Genomic DNA, 8197 nt, shown 5'->3' with positions numbered 1-8197 from the left:
ACGTGTCGGGATTTCTATAAAGAACTCTCTAATAATCGATTTTTCGATTAAAACGCGTCCGGAGGTCTAGTTATCGTCGTACGAAGTTCGAAGCCTAATTAACGCCGACGCGTCCCGCGTCGCGTTAACGGAGTAGTTAATTCGCTATAACTTCTATACCGCTAAGCCGAGAAGGAAATAATCGCGTATCTAGATTAATAATATATCGAATAATCGTATCTTTTTTAAAATTAGTTAATTTATAATAATTAGCGGATATTTCGCGTTTTACTTAAAGACCGAGCCGTCGGTTACGAAGGGTCGCGTAAAGGACATCGTATATTTTAAAGATAAATCGAAGACTTAATTTTAAGTTTCTTTAAATCGCTTAAAGCGCTAGAGTTATTTAGCTTTCTTTTTAAATACCGACTATATTATATAATAAAGGAATAAAGGGAAGAAGTAAGTCTATATTAAATTAAAAAGAAGTAGTAAATTCGGTTATTTAATAAATTCGCTTATAGAGTACGTTAGATATTTATTAAAATATATCGACGGTTAGATATATTAAAAAACTAATATTATATAATCTTTTCGGATATTTTTTCCGGCCGTGCGGAGGTATTTTATTTTAATTATATCGGACTCGAAAAGAAATAAAACGAGATATACCACTTTATAAATTCGTATTTTAATATAATAATAAATTATATATAATATTTTATAAATTAAATAATAATTTCTTTTATAAAAGTAAAAAATAAAAACGTTGAGAAGTAATTTATAAAGGTTTTAAAAATCCTGCTAAATAAGCTCTAACTCGTATAACGAGCTTTTAAAAAAGGATTCGAAAAAGAGATCGCTTTCTATACCTTAATTATACGAGCCTATCGAGGAGTTCCGGAGTTTATACCGGCCTATATTAATTAAAAGTTAATATATAAAGCGTTATTTTCGGACCTTCGCGTATCGTTAAGTATAATAGCGGATTGGATATTATCGAAACGATATTTAACGGAGGAATTATATCGAAACCTGGCTATAAATACGTATTTAATTAATAAATAGTTTATAAATAATTATACGAAAAGAAACCGACTAGCCTATAATAATAGATTATTATATAATAGCCGACTATTAAAATAGGAAAGGATCTAGCGACCCGCCGGTACCTTTTGACTAAGATTACCGTACAAGAATCGGAAGTTTAAACGAGGAACCTATCGAATCTATTATAAGTAAAGCTATTAATTAATAAATTACTTAGCTGAAAAATAGTTCCGAGTAAAGAACTAATATTTTTAAGCGTGCGATAATATTAAATAAGGCCCCCTTTTTTTAAAATAAGTACGAAATATTCGTTTAAAATTAAGAAAAAGATAAAGAAGAGTTAAAAAATAACGAAAAAGAGTATAACTACTTCGATCTAGAAGATACACGATAAGGTATTATTTATTTAATGAACGCCGCGTTCTATTATTAGCTTATTAGTAATGATATTTATTTGGAAACTATTATATAAACCGACTAATTTAATTTTAATAACTCGTATAATTAGACTTATTAGAAAAAGCTTTAAAATACTGGCGCCGCTTTATTTTTAATAATTAAAAAGCTTTAAATAAAGGTTTATATATAAAAAAAACCTAAGCGTACGAATTAATTAAGCCTTAAAAAGCGTCGAAATTAAGTTTTAAAGTTTAAAGCTTATTTTAGTAATTAAAATAATTAATATATAAAACTTATTAAAAATAATTAGATATTATATTTTAAATATTATGACTTTTTTTATTTTTATTATATAACGCCGACCGGTTTAAAACGTATTATAAAAATATTTTTAATCTTATTATATAAAAGGACGGCAAAATATTTTTTATAATTAAGAAATAAAGATATTCGTTCTTTAATACCGGCCGTATAAAAACGATATTATATTTTATCGAAGAATAGTTTCGATATTTTTATTAACGTTTTAAATACTTTCGTATAAAAAAGCTCTATATGTTTTTAAATAACGCCGGTTATAACGACGTTAATTTTATTATTCTCGATAAGATTTAGAAGTTTTATTCCTAATATTAAATATACGATCCGGTGTTATAAAAATTTAAATTCTCGTTATAAAATAAATATAACTTTAATTACGAAATTATTATAAACGTTATTTATATTAACGAATAAAAACGTATTTTACGTAATCGATACGAGTACGTTTTTTAAACGGTTATATTCTTATATTCGCTTAGCGTATAAAATATTTAAAATACTTTTTATAAGTATTAGATATATATATATTAAAACCCTTTTAATTATATTTTATATAATTTAGGTATATATTTTTTAAAAAAACTTTAAAATTATATATAAATAATAAGAATTACTTATAAATAAATACTTATTAAAACTTATTAAATAAGTATCTATTTCGTTACGTAAAGTTTTTAATATTTTATAAAAAGATTTCGGTTATTATATAAATACCGAAATAATACTTTAAATAATAATTAAAACATTAAACGATACGGCTAGGCCTAATAGTTTAGTACTTACCCTGCTCGTATTTAAAATATATCCCCGTATCGACAAGAACTTACCACCGTTACTAGAGATTTAAGTATAAAGAGAAGCCGTACGGAAAATAATAAAGATACTTCGGAAAATATGTGCGGACGTCGAGATTTACCGAGCTTTAAACACCCGGAACGGACCGGCTATTTATAATATTTTAATACTCCCGCTCCGGAGCGAAGTTCTAGTTTAGCGAGAAAAAGAAGGATAAATTAAACTATATAAAATAATAGTTATTAAAAATCGTATAATTTAAGTAAATACTTTAAATAGCTCGAAAGCCTTTCGAGTAATCTAAATTAAGCCGTATTATTAAGAGGAGGCTAGAGAACCGTATAACGAGCCGGATATATAACTAGATCCGGAATAGCCGGTAAATACCCTAGATACTGAACCGATAACCGAAGAAATTACGGTAGTTCCCGTATAACGTAGCCGGGGACGATTTAAAAAATATCTACCTCGGAATATTTTAACCGCCGTATTTCTTATTTAAAAAAAATAAAAGAATTATAACTTAATAATTAAGCTTTAATAAGACGGCGTTATTACCTCGTTTAAATATTTATTTTAAGAGTTTTATTAAATAGGCTCTTGTATATACGGTGGTTTCGGTTTAAATCGGGGTTTAATCGTTCTTATTTTATTATTCATATTTATTTTTAATACGAGCTGCGAGGGGTATCGTATGCCCCTCTTGATAAAATAGGAAAGGGGTTCGTGCGCGTAGGTACGTGGCACCTTTTTTAAAGTAATATAAAAAACTTTAGTTCCTGTTATTCTAATACTGGTAACTTTTTATTTTAATGATAAACTTGGCCAGCTCCCCTTATTAGGACGAGTCTTCCCGCCGTAAGGGTCTCGTATGGATGGGTTACGCTAATCCGGTATTCGGTACCTATTTAAGCCGTATAAGTAATGCTATACCTTCTTAATATTATTTTTATTAAATAGCAGGTCTTCTTAATTAATTATTTTAGTTATATAATAATAATAACGATATTAAGGAAAAATTATTATACGTTAATACGTTTTCCTTTTCGTTATAAATTAAAAAGAATTATTTAAAAATAATAATAATAGTAAATACGCGTTTTTATATACCGAATTACGTTATACCTTATTAAAAATCGTATCTCTTTTTTTCTTACTTGCCGTATAAGTCCAGCCGCTCGATATACGCTTTTATATATACGGTAAGGCTGTTCGTCGAGACTATCTACTCGAGGGCTTTATTTAGGGATTTTTTAGTGAAGGCGTTTACAGGGTTATTTCGGCTATTAACCTAGTAGATTTCCGAGATCTCCCTTTTTTCGTACGATTCTCGGAGCGATATAATATCGATTATCAGTCTTTTCTCGTTCATTATTTCTAATTTAATTAAGTATTCGTTAAATAAATATCCTTATTAATAAGCCGGTAATAGAACGCGGCGTCCGTTAAGTAAGTAATACCTTGTTGTACGTTTTCCGGATCGAAATAATCGTACTCCTCTTCGTCGTTTTTTAGCTCCTCCCTTTTCCTTTCTTAGTTTTAAATAAAATCCCCGTATTTTTCTTAAGTAAGGAGATCTTATCCTACGTTATTACACGCTTAAAAGTATTAAATTATTATACGGGTTCGCTTTTTAATTAAGTAATTTATTAATTAATAGCTTTATTTATAATAAATTCGGCAGGTTTTTTATTTAAACTGCCGGTTCTTATACGATAACTTTAATTAAAAGGTATTAACGGGTCGCTAGCTACTTTTTTATCCTAATAATCGGTTATTATATAGTAATTTATTATCGTAAATTAGTCGGTTTTTTTATATATAGTTATTTATAAACCGTTTATTAATTAAGTACGTATTTTTAATCAGGTATCGATATAATTTTTCCGTTAAGTATCGTTTTAAGATCTTTTAGTCCGTTATTATACTTAATAATACGCGAAAGTTTAAAAATAACGTTTTATATATTAGTTTTTAATAAATAAAGGCTAATAAAAGTTTTAAAACTCCTCGATAAGTTCTTACGACGGAGGTATAAAAAACGATCTCTTTTTTGAATCTTTTTTCGAAAGCTTCTTATACGAGCTGGAATTTATTTAATAGGATTTTTAAAACCTCGATAAGTTACTTTTTGGCGTTCTCACTTTTTACTTATATAAAAGAAGTTATTATTTAATTTATAAAATATTATACGTAATTTATTATCGTATTAAAATACAAGTTTATAAAGTGGTATATTTTGTTCTATTTCTTTTTAAGTCTGATATAATTAAAATAAAATACCTCCGCACGGCCGGAAAAAATGTCCGGGAAGATCGCGTAATATTAATCTTCCGGTATATCTAGCCGTCGGCATGTTCTAATAAATATCCATACTTTATTATAAAAACTATTATATAATTTACCGGTATAGTTCTTTTCTTTCCTTTATATTTTTAAAAAGGTAACGACCTTATTTTAATCGATTTTACCGTTATAAATAGTTCGATTTAAAAGGATATCGTACTTTATAACGTACGTTAAAATAGATAATCGTACGGTCTAGTCCGGCGGTACCGGAGTCGGAAAAAGAAAAAGGACGATATCTTATAACGCTTAGGTATTTATAAATCTAGGGTTAGACGTCGGGCCTGGAGTATCCTGTAGTATCGCGAACGATTACTCCGTACGGAGACCGGGTATTTTTTACTTAGGCGGCGGTTATTCGACTATCTGTTCTAGGGAAGGGTATAGAATATCCTCTTTTCGGGTTTCCGAAATCGGTTCTGCCGGTCGGTCCTGTTAATGTACGGGAGCGGCCGGTAGTACTAGTTATGCGAGCTTGCTCTTAAAAGATCCGCTTATCGATATATTAACTCCGTTTTTTTCGAGGTAATAATAGAGCTCTTTTTAAAATATACGGTTAATTTAACCGAATTAGTATTCGATTTATTTTTTAAATTTTATATTAAACGTTTTTTAAAGGAATATTATTTTTATTTTTAATATATAATATTTTAAGAAGTATTATATAAAGTACGTTATAAGTAGTTCGAGTATTATCTCTTTAAAAAATACTTTTAAAAGTTCGAGTTTTTAAAAAGCGAAGTTAATATTCTTTTTTTAAACTATTAAAAAGATCCCGGTATTTTAAAAAACTTTTTCGTATATAAGTAGTTCGAGGTTTAAAGTCGTCGGTTTATTTAAGTTCGGTACGTTTAAGCTCGATCCCGATTCGCCGACTGTAATTAATTCTATTTTAATAAATATTATTATTTTATAAATTATATAATAATATTATTTAAATATATAATTATATATAGCTTAATTAATTTCGTATATAATTTAAAACTTAGTCTCCTCTTTATAATATATACTTAAAAAAAAGGGTTCCTCCTCGTACGGTTAATTTAATTCGGCTCTTCCTCCGAATCTCTAACGGGCGGAAATTCTTAAAGCTTTTTAACACGGTCGCCTTTACGTTAATAAGGGCGTAAAACCGTCTCTTTACTTTTATTAATCTATAATCGCCACGGGTAATTATTAATTAATATTAAATAAGCTCTCGTATATACGGTAATTCCGGTTTAAATCGGGGTTTAATTATTCTTATTTTATTATTTATATCTATTTTTAATACGAGCTACGAGGGGTATCGTATACCCCTCTTAATAAAACAGGAAAGGGGTTCATACGCGTAAGTACGTGGCACCCTTTTTAAAATAATATAGAAAACCTCAGTTCCTGCTATTCTAACAAGTTTAATATGGAAGAGATTAATAATTTCGCTATATAAAAAGTTTTCGAATTTATTCGATTCGACCCGGGTAAATATACCGGCCTAAGAATTTTTAAAACACGGCTAATATAAAAAATTAAGGGTAAAACTACGAAACTATACGAAAAGTCTAGGCTCGTAATATAGAATTATGGAAATATAGAAAAAGAAATTATTTTAATTTAATTATTAATAATCTAGCGGATAAGTTAAAAACTTTTTTTAACTTTTAAACCGACCTTGATCCGAAACTTTAATATATAAAGCGAGCTATGCGATATTACACAGATATATACTCAGTTGCATAATAAGTTAAACCGATTAATTTACGCACGCTTATTAATAAAGTTTAAAAGCAGGTATCCGGAAAGAACGCTACTTTAAATCGTATTACCCCTATACGGACTAATAAAATTAAAATTTTATTAATTTAAAACGTATTATAACTATTACGTATAAAATTTAAAAATAGAAATATTAATATATAACGCTTATTTATTATTTATTACGGACGGACCGGATATTTTTAATATTATAATAATATAAACCGACGATACGTTTAGCTTCGTTATAACCCCTTTTTTTTAAAAAGAAGAAAAAAAGCTAGTAAAAAATAATCCCGTATAAAATTAAAAAGTATCTTAACCGAAAACACGTTAATCGAGTTTAATAAAAGCAAGATCTAATTAAAATTATACGATATCTTTTTCGAATAAAAAGAATAGATTAATTAATTAAAACTTATCGACCCGAAAATTATTAATAAAAACTAGTAATACGTCTCTTAATAAATAAAAAGAATATATTTAATATTTATTTATTAATTAAAAATAGCGTATAACTTATATATCGCCGTTTAAATATAAACTTTAAAAAATAAGGATATTAAGAGCTTAAACGAGCGCATTAATTAATAAATTTAAAACTTAATACGCAGCTTAAAATATATCCCGCTTAACTTTTATTATATAAAGATATATATTTTTACCGACGGTTCGTTTATAAATAATGAGGACTTAATTTTATTAAGCTAGGAAATAAATCGTACGAAAGATTAGTTCGAAATTTAAAATAATATTATTTATTAGAGCTCGATTAAATATAAAAGTTATATAGAGCGTATTAATTAGCGAACTATACGGCACGATTTCCGGTATAAATAACGGTATTATATTAAGTATTATGTTTAAAAGAATTATATAAACTTTAGGATTTTAAAATATATTAATAATTTTTTATATAAATTTAAAGTTTCTTTATAAGTATTTAATTAAACTAGGTATAATAAACGAAAAAAGGCTTATAATCGATATTATATCCCTTCGAGAGTCGTACGAGAGAAGGGAGACTTATAGATTTATTATATCGATAATAAAGATAACCTAGTAAACGCTTTTATTAAAGTATCTCTAAATAAGGCCCTTAAATAAATGGTTTCGATAAATAGCCTTACCGTATATATAAAAGCGTATATCGAGAAGCTAGACTCGCATATCCCCGATAAAATATAACGTATCGCGATATACGACGGCACCCTTATTATTATTATTACTTTTAAACCGTTATTTTTAATATATAACGGAAAATAATATACGTTAATATATAATAACTTCCCCTATTACTATTATTATTATCGAACGATTAAAATAATTAATTAAAAGGATTTATTACTTAATAAAATTAATATTAAGAAGGTACAGTATTACTTATACGGCTTAAGTAGGTATCGAATACCGGATTAATGTAACCCATTCGTACGAGACCCTCGGGAAGGGAAGGCCCGTATTTAAAGGGGGAATAGGCTAATTTTATCGCTAAAATAGAAAACTACCAGTGTTAGAATACCAAGAACTAAGGTTTTTTATATTACTCTAAAAAGGGTGCTATATACCTACG

The sequence above is a fragment of the Apiospora phragmitis genome (genome assembly GCF_038363925.1).
Source record: "Apiospora phragmitis strain CBS 135458 chromosome Unknown utg000008l:1.0-3514335.0:1.0-3519231.0, whole genome shotgun sequence".
Lineage (NCBI taxonomy): Eukaryota > Fungi > Ascomycota > Sordariomycetes > Amphisphaeriales > Apiosporaceae > Apiospora > Apiospora phragmitis.
The sequence above is the reverse complement of the archived record's forward strand: the minus strand, read 5'-3'. Positions refer to the sequence as shown.